This window comes from Gymnoscopelus braueri (genome assembly GCF_963280865.1).
Source record: "Gymnoscopelus braueri genome assembly, chromosome: 1".
In the NCBI taxonomy this organism is placed as follows: Eukaryota; Metazoa; Chordata; class Actinopteri; order Myctophiformes; family Myctophidae; genus Gymnoscopelus; species Gymnoscopelus braueri.
Window position 1 is genome coordinate 63,092,196 of NC_137603.1, and position 13,339 is coordinate 63,105,534.

Sequence of the window (13,339 nt, forward strand, 5' to 3'; positions counted from 1 at the left end):
CAAGTGGAATGTCTTCCTGGGCAAAGTATTTGAAGCTCTAATGTACCAGCACTCTAGCACTGAGGCCCTTATAGAAGCAGATCAACTGAACTGGCTGCATGGTTCTATGTCTCCCTCAGTCTCACATGGGTTTACTGCTGGTCAATACACTGCTTGATCTGGGTTTAGACCTCACATCTGTTCTCACACATACACGCACGCAATTCTTAGCCCTATTTAGTTAACTAAAGTTAAAGAGTAAAAGTACAATATTTACCTCTGAGATGTAGTGGAAAAGCACAAGTATTGGAAATTGGAAATACTACACTAAAGTAAAAAATACCTCAAAATTGACAAAAGTACAGCACTTGGGTAAATGTACTTAGTTACTTTAAACCACTGTGTACACACATGTGGAAGGTTAGCAAGGTGAGGACATGAGCAACACACACAAACAAAACATCACTCTCCAACTGATGCATCTCACACAGCGGGGAGCACGCACGCAGGCACGCACACACGCAAGCATGCACACACGCAAGCATGCACACACGCAAGCACGCACTACTACTAAATATTTCAAATAATTGTAGTGGAGTAAAAGTATAGACAATTGGAAATTCTCCAGTAAAGTAAAAGTACCTCAAAATTGTACTTAAGTTCAGTACTTGAGTAAATGTATTTAATTACTTTACAGCACTGACACACACACACACACACACGCACGCACGCACGCACGCACGCACGCACGCACGCACGCACGCACGCACGCACGCACGCACGCACGCACGCACGCACGCACGCACGCACGCACATACGTGTGCATACACGCGCTCACACACACTAACAGAGAGGTCTTTGGTTGTTGAGCAGTGACTTTGCCCCTGGGGTTAAGTGGTGGTGGGTGGACTGTGGACTTGCAGGTATTTTCACCTGTGCGCCCGACTGCACAGCTGAGCAAGATGACTTACAGTACATACAATATGAATGTTGTGATACAGACGGAGTGAATGTAGGTTTAAATTACATTTAAATCGCTGTCTCAGCAAACAAGTGTCCTTTAGACCGACATGGGAGAGGATGGGTGTGAATGTATGTGGAGCAGATATGTGCATTAATAATTGTGGTCATTCATCAATGTCTGTGTTAATGTCATGCTGTAAAGTGTTTGCCAGGGAAGACCGTTTATTGTTTCCCTCAGAGTTACAGTAAAAATGACAGTTTATGATTATGTGATGTGCATTATCTCGTTCCCCAAGAACTGCAGCCTTTTCAGATTCCAACCTGTGCTTTTCAGCATCTATGTCAGTGTGTGTGTGTGTGTGTGTGTGTGTGTGTGTGTGTGAGTGTGAGTGTGAGTGTGTGTGTGTGTGTGTGTGTGTGTGTGTGTGTGTGTGTGTGTGTGTGTGTGTGTGTGTGAGTGTGTGTGTGTGTGTGTGCGCGCAAACTGTACATGTTATGTGTGTTTTTACAGTATGTACACTGTCTCACTGTGTCTGCATGTAGATACATATATATTACATACTGTACATCTGAATCTTGTCAAATGCCACATCTGGTCTTTTTCACTGAGACTCTTAAGTCGACGGTACCCACACACACACACACACACACACACACACACACACACACACACACACACACACACACACACACACACACACACACACACACACACACACTAGGGAAATTTACATTAAAAAAAATATATTTTTAGGGGGGGGGGGCATTGTTTTAATTCCATCCTACTACTATATTACTATTATTATTATCCTCCTGCCCTTATTTTTATGGCGTTTTAAGGGAAGCGCTTCTGGCACAGCAGCACAGCACCACAGCAGCGTCTCCAAGGATCCACATTGCCCAATAATAGGCTTTTATTGGACATACTTTTGACCCCCTTTTGATAAAAAATAAAGTCAGGAGGCTAATAATTATAGTAAGATGGGGCATTACTATGGCATTAATTTTTTTTATTTTTTTTCAACTATTTGACTAGTAACAACAAAGTCGACTAGTGGTTATACTAGTTGACTAGTCGACTAGTCGGTGAAAGCCCTAACACACACACACACACACACACACACACACACACACACACACACACACACACACACACACACACACACACACACACACACACACACACACACACACACACACACACACACGCGCACGCACAATGTCTCTCACCTCAGTGAGACACCCTAGTGATAATTGCACTTCTCGTCTCTTCAACTTTCGCTCTTATATCTTTGTTCCCTCCTGGTTTTAGGTGTTGAGTTAATGGAAATCTGTCTAAAACAAAAGGAAAACATCCCCAGCAAGAAGCTGCAAAATGCTCATCTGTATAATACATACTGTGTTCTGTTCTAACTGTGAACTGGTCACTGTGACGTAGAAAATAACTAATCTCTATCACGCATGACAATGTTAATGAGCCTCATGTTTGTCTGTTGTGAGAGACACATCAGAAGACACCTCAAAGGTCTCCATCGATCCAGGAACCAGCACATGAGAAAAGAAACTCACAGGTTCTCAGTATTTTCTGGGTTGCTCTCCTGCAGCAACACTAGCAGTAGTGTGACTCACCTTTTCCAGTCTCCATAGGATTGTTGTCTAAGAACAACTGTAAACCCTGGCTTGCATAACAGAGAAGAAGGGCAAGGCGACATCTGAAAGAGGCTCTCACAGGCTCATTCAACTTAAAATGCAGAATACAGAAGATCCACATTGGATCCAATGATTCTATTGTTTTTTATACACTAATAGACAACACAAAGACCAATACATCATGTATTGCACATGGGCTCTTGTTAAATCAATGTGTAGTGTGTGATTACATTGTGAGCTGAGTAGCAACATGACAGCAGTGTGAGTCACTGTACCAGCCAACAGCTTAAAGTATAAATCATGTGTTTTTATTTCTTTATTTGCACCACCTTGTAAACTTGTATTATTTTATATTGTTCTTATTGCACTTTTAATCCTGTTATTTAATGACTTCTCCCATGAAGGAAAGGATTCCAAATAAGTCAGCCGGCTTCTTCCTTTCCTTGCACAACAACTTTGTTATGTAATATGTATTGTTTATATATATATATATATATATATATATATATATATATATATATATACACACACACACACACACACACACACACACACACACACACACACACACACACACACACACACATACACACACTGAAAGGCCTTGATTTATCCCCCTGAAAGCTCACACTGCCATGTGATTTGCATGGACACAATTTACACAAATACAACGCTTGCTACTTGATATGAAGACATTACATGGAAGCTCTAGTCCACAGAGCTAATCTCACAAACTGATAAACCAATCAGTAAACCATTCATGAAGCATAGACACCTAAAGCTCTCCTCACACACCAGCGCACGGTGAATCCCCAAAATACCTAATCTAAGTATTATAATTGAAATGGCCATGTCACACAATACAGTGGTCGGTTTTCATTTCCACATGGCAGTGAATTATTTGTAGGTTCTGGACAGCATTATTTGTCTCAGTGAGGTATTCCTCTAACGCCATCAGGAGGTACTTACCTGCAAACACCCTCACAGCTCCTCAAAGGTCCAAAAACACTGTCAAGTAGAACTCTTGTATGTCCAAAATTGTCACTTTTCAGGAAATGAAAACAAAAAACAACCTCTGTTCTAATGGATCCAATGTAGTTATGATTTAGTCACAAGGTCTTGTTAATACTTTTCATTGGTTAAATATTTATAAAATCCATAGACACTATTGACCATTTTGAACCTGGCCTCCATATTTTGCCATGTCATTATAAAGTATGCAAAAAATTACAATACAAAAAAAAACTAATGCATTGCATCGCAATGCATTGTGAGCTTGTGGATCTGCTATTTCCTTTCCTTTTACATAACACTACGTCAAAATATAAAAAAAGGCCATGAAAAAAACATAATCAGATGAAATATGGAGATACAAGCTTTCTGCCCTTACATTGACGATATGCTTGCTTCACAACTGATTAGCAAGGTTTTATTGCCCTCAAGACACAATTTACATTTAGTAGATGTTGTGGAAATGCACCATATGCCAATCATTTTCATCGTCACTGTTCACAGATATATTCTCTGAAATAGAATATAAACAATAGCTGGTTAAACTCTACATGAAATCCTGCCTGATGGGCAGAGCTTTGATGCCACTAACCGTTAGTGGGCATGGGCAAGGGGGGCAATGCCCCCCCAAATGCCCTGACTGCCCCCCCCCCCTTTTTTTCTTTTTTTCTTTTGAAAGTTACATTTATGTCATGATATGAAATGTGAGCTTACCATAATCAAAATAATCCTTAATCATATTCCATCATGTATCATTGCACAATTCAAATAATCCTCTGCCCTGATTTTCAATGGGCAGTGTTGCCAGATATTGCGAGAGAAAGAAGCCTAGGAAAACAAGCCCAAAAGAACAATAGGAAGCAGTAAGCAGGAAGCCGCCCCCCCCAGCATTTATTAATGCCCCCCCAGTTAATAATTTCTGTATCCGGCCCTGCACTAACGCAGGGAAAGCTAAATCCCTAACAGACAAAATGATCTATGAATGAGTGTGAAATGGGATTGTGACCCGAGTCTGAACCAAAGGCTCATTCAGTGGATTTTGTATGGGATGAGAATCTCTGATTAGTTTCAACACGCACACATCAACGGAGACTGCCACTCGAGAATATCAACAACGCCCACAGCACAGCTTTCTATTACCAGGATGGAGATCAACTCTCATAGACACTATTCCAGACTGAAGTTCAGAGACGCTCATTCCCAGCAGGCAAACCAGGCAACCGCCTGGGGCCCCCGCCACTAGGAAGGCCAACAAACTTTACCCCTGTGGCAAACACACTTACAGCAACACCCCTTTGCAATGACATCTCCATAGGAAACCTATGGTCCATGTGTGAAGGAAACAGCGGTGATTCCCTTCAAACTGTGTGTTGTAGTTGGTGCTGGGTAATTTATCACACTCAATGTGTTTGTCCCATATCCCTTTTCCCTGAAAACTACAACCTGTAACCTGTGATGTGACAATACAAGTTCATTCTGATTATACTGTACAGTTAGATGCAAAATATCTGTAGCAGAATGTTTTTGATTCTTGACATGTATACCGTTTTTTATCTGAGATTTGGCATCTGTACTGTTTTTATGTGAGATTTGCACCTGCTCCCTGCCTCCCAACACACATAAAACGTACGGATATTAGCTTTAACTCTTTGACTGCGGACGACGCGATAACGCGTCAAGTCCTACTTTGTCCAGTTGGCCGTCGACGCGTTCGACGCGCTTGACGCGCGTTCATTGTTTAATCTCTGATTGCGCTATGCTGCTTAATATTCAATGTTATTCTCGAGTTCCACTTACTTCACGGACATCTGCATCCGGTTTCAAGACCTGGATTCCGTTTCCGGTTTTTAATTTTTTTCCCCAGTCATTTTCGTCCAAAATAGGTAAATAAACGATTTTTCACACGGTATAACGGACAAACGGACAGGTTCTCTTCTATAATCTATGGTCTGGGTGACGATCAGTCATCGCCGTCGTGTATCACATCGTAATTTTTGCCGACAATCTGGGACGACGTCACATCCGTTTTCATGTTTTTCCCTGTCTAATCTATCAAGAAGGGTGAGAGAGACCCAACGACCTGATCACGCTGTCATGTGCTGCTCTCTAGTGGCGGATTTGTGCTGGGTCTTTAAATTATGTGTCCTTAAATTATTTTCATGAGAAAAATTCAAAATATAAAAATAAAAAAACACGAAAATTGCTGGCACTGGGGGAGTACTTTATGAAAATACTCTGGCAGTCAAAGAGTTAATGTGACTAAATTTATTGAAGCAAATCCAGGCACATTTTCATCTGGTTTAACTGTATAAGAGCCGGCATGTGTTTTAGAAATTAAAATCCCCCAAAGTGCATTTCCATTTCAAATGGTTGGCAAGGTTGGCGACATTCACAGGGACACAACATTGTCCAGATTTCTCTTCACCTCATTGTTAGCTAACCTGTTGTTAGCAACAGGTTAGATAGGCATCATGGTACTGACAAACAAATGTAAACCAACACATGTCACATTACAGCTGTTGCCAACTCAATGTTTATTCTACATAATGACGTCATAATGCAATGACAGCACACCATGTAATTGTCCATTAACACATTCCATGCCAGAGTTTAATCTCATAATGTACTCACCAGTGCCAGCGTTTTATTGTTGTTTTTTTCATGTCGCCACAGACCTCGCTAAATAAGTTAAAAGTGCGCGTTCATTTGGTTCTAAACACACAGCGGATCCGTGAGAAACGGCCAGCGAAAACAGTTTCCAAATCCGTGCCGCCATCTTGAAGCTACAGCCGATCAACGGTAAACAGTGATCAGCGAGGAGAAAAACAACAACCGAGAAAATCGAGTTTTAAACAGGATCCCAGACAGGAAGCGGATACGATCGAAAAAACCGGAACCCGAATAATTCCGTTTCCGACCGGAAACCGGAAACGGAAATGGATCAAAAAAATTCGGAAAGTGCACCTGGGGCGATTACAATGGGAATCGGCGGTTCGCGTAGATCTACGCGACTGGCACGCTGCGGCTTTAAATAGGTTCGCGTAGATCTACGCGACTGGCATGCAATGTGTTAAAATGAAATGTCAAATAAACTAAATGTCATTTAGCGACGTGTGACGACCAACCTTTCGATAAACCAACCCTGGGTAATTAATTTATAACGCTGTTTGACGGTGGTGTTGGTGTGTGAAATGTTTTGCTGGACAGTGCATCTGAGAGGAGAACCAAAAACAGGCTATATTGCTGTTGCAGTAGAACACAAGATGTACTACTTTGGAGGGAGAAATAATGGCAGTGATCAGATTGAAGTTCACATCTTCAACACAGTACCTTTACTCTGGATGAAGTTACCCCCAGTGACATCTGGAAGAGGAGAACGCCCCCTTGAGGTTCCTTCCATGCGCAGGTGCCACACAGCTGTACTGATAGCAGATTTAATCTACATCTGGGGAGGTCTTCCTAACTGCAACCTGCTCTATGCATTTGATGTCGACACCCACAGATGGTTCAAACCCCATGTTTCTGGGACTGTTCCAGAGGGGAGGTACTACCACTCAGCCTGTGTCTTGGGGAAGGTCATGTTTATCTATGGAGGATACACCCCGCTGACTGGATACACTAATGACATCTATAAGTTGGACACCACCACGATGGTCTGGTCTTTAATTAACACCAGAGGCACTCTACCACCTGTTTCAACATATCACTCTGCCACCATCATCGGGACAAAGATGTTTGTATTTGGGGGCTGGGGGAGCCAGGGGAAAATCTACTACAACAACATCACAGTGTTTGACACAGAGACCAACTGCTGGCTGAGCATGCCTTTGGCACAGCCTCTCCCAGAACAACGCTGTTGTCATTCAGCCTTTGCCTACAATGGAGAGCTGTACATATATGGTGGCTTTAGAGGGAACCAGATCAATGCTAACACTATTTTTATCTATGATCTTTGGCAATTCAACCCAGAGACCTTCTCCTGGAAGAAGGTTCAGCTCAAGGGAAACGGCCCTTCTCAGACGTATATGATGTGCTATTGCATGGTGGGAGATCGTATCATCCTCTTTGGAGGACACACACTTAACCACACACCCACTGATGATCTGTACATCTTAGATTTAAGTCCAACACTGAAGACATTATGCAAGCTAGTAGTTATTCAGTACGGTCTGAAGCAGAATGAACTCCCACATGACATCAGGTGGGAAATAGCAGCCATGACTAAAAACCACTAGAAAGGTTCACATGCTCAGTGGAGCGCACATCTCTGCCAGGAAGTGTGACCAGTCTATAACGTCTCCACAAGATGTTGGGGGTCCCCAGATGACAGTGAAGTGACAATTGAAGGACTTTTAAGATATTTTTAATATATATCAGGATGGAATATGGTAAATTAGACAGATCCGTGATGATCACATGACTATAGAGATACTGTCTACCGATTTGCGTGTTTTTTGGAGAAAATCTGTAGGAGTAATATCCAATAATGTGTTTTGCAAAAGTCGGCCTCATGGTGGCGCTATAAAAAGCAGATGTGAAAAATGCAGGGCAGATGTTTTTCCTTGGCCTCTGGGGAGTGTGCGTGCAAAGTTTCACGCAGATCGGTGCAGTTATAGGGAAAAACGTGAATCGGCCTATTATAGCGCCACCATGAGGCTGTTAGGAAAGTTTTCAAGTGGCATTTCTTCCTGGGCCAAGTGGGAATCTACGTGGAAAATGTCACGGAAATCGCATGCTTCGTTCATGATTTGAGGCATTGTGTTCAAAATGATCCAATCCTGCAAACTTTGGGAGCCAATCTTAGCCAATCAGGATGGAATCTGGTAAATCGGACAGATCCGTGATGATCACATGACTATAGAGATACTGTGTACTGATTTGCGTGTTTTTTGGAGAAAATCTGTAGGAGTCATATCCAAAAATGTGTTTTGCAAAAGTCGGCCTCATGGTGGCGCTATGACAGCCTGATCTGAAAAATGTGGGGCAGAGGTTCTGCTGGGACATCCAGGGAGTGTGTGTGTGCGCAGTTTCACAGCGACCGGGCCAATGGTGGCGGAGATTAGCTGGTCGCAGACAAGGACGGACACACACACACACACACGGACACACACACGGACGGACGGACGGACGGACGGGGGGCAAAACATACTCTCTCGCCATGCCTTTCGGCCTGGCGGAGACAATTATAGCTGTTGCCAACTCAATGTTTATTCTACATAATGACGTCATAATGCAATGACATCACACCATGTAATTGTCCATTAAAATGAATTGTCAAATAAACTAAATGTCATTTAGCAACGTGTGACGACCAACCTTTCTATAAACCAACCCTGGATAATTAATTTATAACACTGTTTGACGGTGGTGTCGGTGTGTGAAATGTTTTGCTACTACTTTATATCAGTAGAAACTAAAACGAGCACACTCAGTATATAGTATATCGTCGGTGTCCAGGACGAACCAGCTAACTCCATTTTCAGCTTCTTTTTTTTCTTCTTCATAAATCAACGCTATTGAACACCCTTTAAAATCTATTAAGTGTTTAATGAGGAGAGCAATGTGACAAGAAGAAAGGAGTTCATAGCATTTCTGTTGCGCTGGTTCTACTACCTCTCTGCAGAAGTTATTGTAATATTTAAAGTCCTGTTTATTATTGTAGGCCTATATAATAAGTGTCATGAAGTATCAGGGCATTAATTCACACGTTGTGATGCATTGTGAGCTTTTGGGAATTTGTACCCTTTTGAAACCTCTCCCTCAGCAGCGAGTGGAGCTATTGTTGTTTGGACTCCTAACTCCATTTCAGCTTGATTTCTGCTCGTCTGAAACTCCTAACTCCACTTGCGCTTGATTTGGGTAAAGTGTTGATAATATAATGACACATGCAAGTATCTGACAATATATAAAGTCACTATACCAACTTTGATGAGGCAGTATTGCTTTGTTTTAAAAATATGAGGTTTTCTTCATTTCCTTCTTATATTTTGTTTTTTCGTTTCCTGAACAATGAGCGTTTTGGAGTTAGTAGTTCGCGCTGGACAGCAGAGATATAGTATATAGCCTGTCTAGGACTTTTTAATTAATAAAAGCCACGGGCATGTACGGCCTATCCCTCCTAATTTGCTGTCACTATCAAATAAAGGCTTAAAAAATATCAAAAAAAATGAAAAAGTGCTCCTCGGAGCACAGGTCTCCGCCTATAGAGATCATGTATACCGATTTGCGTGAAATTTGGATAAAATCTGAAGGCTTAATATTAAAAAAAAGTGTTTTACTTAAGTCGGCCTCCTGGTGGTGCTATAAAAGGCAAATGTGATAACTGTACCGACCGCAAATCGGTGCAGTTATAGTTACAAACGCAAATCGGCCTGTTATAGCACCACCATGAGGCTGATTAAAAATCAAAATTTCACGGACGTCGCAAGCTACGTTCATGATTTGAGGCATTTTGTTCAAAACGGACCAATCCTGCAAACTTTGGAAGCCAACCTTAGCCAATCAGAATGGAATATGGAAAATCGGACAGATCCGTGTTGATCACATGACTATAGAGATACTGTGTACTGATTTGCGTGATGTTTGGATAAAATCTGTAGGAGTAATATTAAAAAAATGGGTTTTGCACAAATCGTCCTCCTGGTGGCGCTATAACAGGCCCATGTGAAAAATTTGGGCCAGAGGTATTGCTCTGGCATCCAGTGTGTGCACAGTTTCGCTGCGATCAAGCCAACGGTGCCGGAGATTAGCTGTACACAGAAGGACACACGGACACACAGACACACAGACACACGGACACACGGACGGACACACGGACAGACGGACAGGGGGTAAAACATATTCTCGCCATGCCTTCGGCCTGGCGGAGACAATAAGTTTGATGTGATGCAATTGTATGTTTTTTGGGTTAAACGGTCAAAACTCTATATTGTGATGTTGTAATCATTGCTATCATCGGCGATCACTCAAAGCGAGTATGGTTGTCCTCCTGTCGGTGGGTCTGGTCATCTGTGGGTCCTATGGTGGCTGTAGAGGCCGATCCTTGATCCACAGTCTCTATTGCAGTGGGGGCATATATATGAATGGTTGACTGACTGGGTAGTGGTAGTGGTGGTGGTGGTGTGAGGAGCTGTTTTGGTGGTAGATCTCTCCTTTCTCTGTTGCCTCTTTGCTTCTGCGGCACGATGGAGGTCCTTTTCTTGTTGTGCTGTATCTTCATGGATCATCCTACTCCACATGTCTCTCTGGAGAGCAGCCTCCTCCCAGTTGCTGAGGCTGAAGCGACACTTTCTCAGGTGGGTTTTGAGGTTTTCTTTGTATCGCTTTTTCTGCCCCCCTTGAGTGCGCTGTCCTTCCTTCAGCTGGCCATACAGCATTTGTTTCGGAAGGCGGTTGTTAGGCATGCGGATGGCATGGCCTGTATATCGCAGCTGGTGCCGAATGATGGTTGTGGTGATGCTGGGGATGTTGGCTCCCTTCAAGATACTGATGTTAGTTCGCCTATCTTCCCAATTGATCCTGAGGATGTTTCGGAGACATCGTTGGTGGTACTGCTCCAGGGCCTTCAGATGTCCCAGGGCCATCGCTACTTTTCGATCACCAAAGCCGTCACAGTGCACAAACAGGTTACATTTGTGTATTGAGAGAGGGAGCGACAAAGTCTTGTGTGCTTACATAGGCTAACAGTCCCACCTCCCTCCCTGTTTACTTCAACCTGCTCTATGCATTTGATGTTGACACCCACAGTTCAAACCCCATGTTTCTGGGACTGTTCCAGAGGGGAGGTGGTACCACTCAGCCTGTGTCTTGGGGAAGGTCATGTTTATCTATGGAGGATACAACCATATGAGAAACACTAATGACACCTACAAGTTGACACCACCACCACCACAATGATCTGGTCTTTAATTAACACCAGAGGCACTCTACCACCTGCTTCATCAAGTCACTCTTCCACCATCATCGGGACATCGGGGAAGATGTTTGTATTTGGGGGCTGGGGGGGCCAGAGGGTGGTCTACTACAACAACATCACCACAGTGTTTGACACAGAGACCAACTGCTGGCTGAGCATGCCTTCTTCCCAGCCTCTCCTAGAACGACGCTGTTGTCATTCAGCCTTTGCCTACAATGGCGAGCTGTACATATATGGTGGCGTCAACAGTAACCAGTACTTTAATGATCTGTGGAAATTCAACCCAGAGACCTTCTCCTGGAAGAAGGTTGAACCCAAGAGGAAAGGACCTTCTCAGAGGGTTAGGTATAGGATGTGCTGTTGCATGGTGGGAGATCGTATCATCCTCTTTGGAGGACACAAACATAACCTCACACCCACTGATGATCTGTACATCTTAGATTTAAGTCCAACACTGAAGACATTATGCAAGCTAGTAGTTATTCAGTACAGTCTGAAGCAGGATGAACTCCCACATGACATCAGGTGGGAACTGGCAGCCATGACTGAAAACCACTAGAAAGGTTCACATGCTCAGTGGAGCGCACATCTCTGCCAGTATGTCACCCTCCACCGCCTGGCTTCCCTTCCCCGAACAATGGACAATTGTGTTTGTATGGAGCTCAACAAACCAGATGCACCGCGGTGGATTTGAACCCCTAAAGCCAAATTCCAATACCGAAAATCTCGGCCACTCGCTCACTCCCACTCGGTCACTCCAACTTCGAACCGGAAATAGTCGGGTTCCAATTGTTCATTTTCTTTTTGGAGGAGGCGAGTGGAGTCGAGTGGAGGAGGCGAGGAGGCTCTCCAAGTCCGCATTGAGCGAGTGTACATCAAGTGTAGGCTTGACCACTCTCCACATCTCCTTGCGGCAGACTTCCGCATCACTGTACACACTTGTTTTGTTGTCTTCCCTTTCTTCCGTGACTTATACATGGTCCTCCGCCACATGTGGCTACACACACAATGCTTGAAACCCGAAACCATGCCGAAAACTGTTCTGTCCGTGCATGCCTGAATGCACGGACTACTATAAATGACTATGACAAAGAATATGTTTAAAATAATCTATTGAATTTATTTATGTGGACTGAATATGATGTAAATCAGAGTTAGACATAGGCCTACTCTGTTATATACAGTGGCAAAGCAGCATGCACTGCAGTGCCGTGCACGTGTGGGACTGCTGCGGGGGGTGGGGGTGGGGTTCCGGGGACTGTACGAGCAAAAAGAGGGACGGTAATTCCATTCATAAATGTAAATTTGCGCATCCTGGCGCTTCATTCCTATTTCAGGAATACATGGCTTTGCACAGCATTAACTATAAAGATAACGATGTGGCCATCCACATTGAGGAATTATCTATTCTTCTGTTCTGTATACCTGCATATTATTCTATGGATGTATTTTCATCCACGCCTCTGGTTTCAGTGATCCAGCTGTATGAGACGTCATAAGTGATCGCGGAATTTGACGTCGCTTTGAAATGAGGCTAGAGTGCATTCCGATCCTATGAGGCCAACGGCCTCATAGGATGCGACCACTCTGTCCTCGCATTTAATCCTCTCCTCGCAGGGGCGGGGCTTAGAAGCGAGTGGAGGACGTGAGGAGAGTGAGCGAGTGACCGAGTTTGGGGGATTGGAATTTAGCTCTAGACTCCACGATGGTGGGACGGTACTTTACCACTACACCACCCGAGCGCCCTGCGGACCCATATTTGATTTTTTTTTTCTTCCTGGGACCCTAATCCAGTGGTTCTCAACCTGTGGGTCCCCAAAT

At 43.6% G+C, this 13,339-nt stretch overlaps 2 protein-coding genes across 2 annotated transcripts in view; one reads left to right on the top strand and one right to left on the bottom strand.

Annotated features, from left to right (window-relative positions):
* The window catches only part of LOC308089501 (uncharacterized protein), a gene marked incomplete at both ends in the record, with an annotated part of 277,868 nt that overhangs the window by 178,900 nt on the left and 85,629 nt on the right, over positions 1-13,339 (top strand). The window lies entirely within an intron of this gene.
* Positions 1-13,339, bottom strand: part of LOC308093110 (limbic system-associated membrane protein-like) — a gene marked incomplete at both ends in the record, with an annotated part of 111,365 nt that overhangs the window by 45,149 nt on the left and 52,877 nt on the right. The gene's annotated exons all lie outside the window — the stretch shown is intronic.